Raw genomic sequence first — 1,543 nt, forward strand, 5'->3', positions numbered from 1 at the left:
GTGTTTGGAGAACATCCACAGGTAGGTTCGATGGGAAAAAGGAAAGGTTCTAGGTCCAGGTATAATGAGCACCTAGATTTGCTGGTCAGAATTAGGTCAGAATTTGGGTTGGGTGTAGATGGTAGATTTTTGAGATGGTAAGCAACAGTAGACTAAGGTTTTGGGGGTTTTTTTTCCACTATAGTCCAGGCTGGCCTGGAACTCACCATTTATCTGCTTCAGTCTCCCACGTGATGGGATTATTTGGAGTAGTGCTCCTGCCTACCTAAGCAACAGCGATTTAGTTCACCCTCTTTATAATGGGGCCTCATCAAGTAATCAGGAGAAAAAAGATAAATCTGGGCGGGTAGTAAAGTGCTTGCCTAACATACATGAAGCCCTAGGATCCATTGTACCATATACACAAAAAAGGCCTGAAAGTGGTGCTGTGGCTCAAGTGGTAGAGCACTAGCCTTGATAATGCCCCAAAACGGTGTCCAGGCCCTGAGTTCAAGCCCCAGGACTAGCAAAAATAAATAAAAGGCAAAATCTTTGGCTGCTACTTTCCTCGTTTTTCCCATTTGCATAATCAATTTTCTAGGGCATTATTCCACCCCTCCCTCCTCCTCCGCTCCTATATTCCCATTCCTGTAGCTGTGATTCTCCCTACAATTGCATTTCCTGTTGTTAAAGCATGTTATTCCTGGCTTTCCTTGGTTTGTTGGCCTGGAAGAGGATAGAGGGTTAGTACAACGTGGAGCACGACCTGGGCCCTAGACTTTTTTCACAATACATTAGATTGTGCACGTGGCCTCTGTTGGGGGAATTTGGACAACAACACTAGCTTCATTTCTTATGTAACTTAGTATCTTTGTCCCATTCTAGTAGGTGTTTTTATTATTACTCTTGGGAGGTTAACTAGATGCAAAAGGCATGTTATATTTGTTTTTGTGGTAGCCTCGCCCCCTTTGGTTTGTCTAAACAGCTTCTTAATCTTAAACACATTGCTCTTTCTGGTAGTGATGTTAACTGTTAACCATTCATTGCCTAAACATAATAGCATCCTGCTCTCAGAGAGCTAATTATGTTTTGATGACTGGGGCAGCCTTACTTTCATTCTAAGAACAATAAAAGAGCAATACAGACTAGAGTGTAATTAAGTGCCCAAATATGTGGCTCAAGGTTAAGGATCACCAGCCTTTCAACATAATGAAGCCTATGTGGCAGAAAAAAAAAAGTCTTCACTGTGCTTCCTGGCAGAACCCCTTGTCCCTGACTCCCACACGTACTCACCTTTATCTCATTTCTTCCCCCACCCCTGTCCTTCCCCCAAACTTTAGTTCGTGCCTTCCTCCCTACATCTGAAACCCAGAGTAGGGAAATGGAGGAGGGGGGCGTGACGCCCGCTTCAGTGCTGGTTTATGTCCCCGGCTGTCTGGGGGAGGTGCTAAACGAGCTGCCCCAGTCCAGCTGCAGCCGACCCAGGTTCCAGTCCCTGCCCTTTGCTCCCCGGCTTTTCAATAAGTTCCCCAGGCTCTGGAGGGTGGGCGTGGGAGTAGCCCTG

The sequence above is a fragment of the Megascapheus bottae genome, chromosome 6 (assembly GCF_031878675.1).
Source record: "Megascapheus bottae isolate mThoBot1 chromosome 6, mThoBot2.hap1, whole genome shotgun sequence".
In the NCBI taxonomy this organism is placed as follows: domain Eukaryota; kingdom Metazoa; phylum Chordata; class Mammalia; order Rodentia; family Geomyidae; genus Megascapheus; species Megascapheus bottae.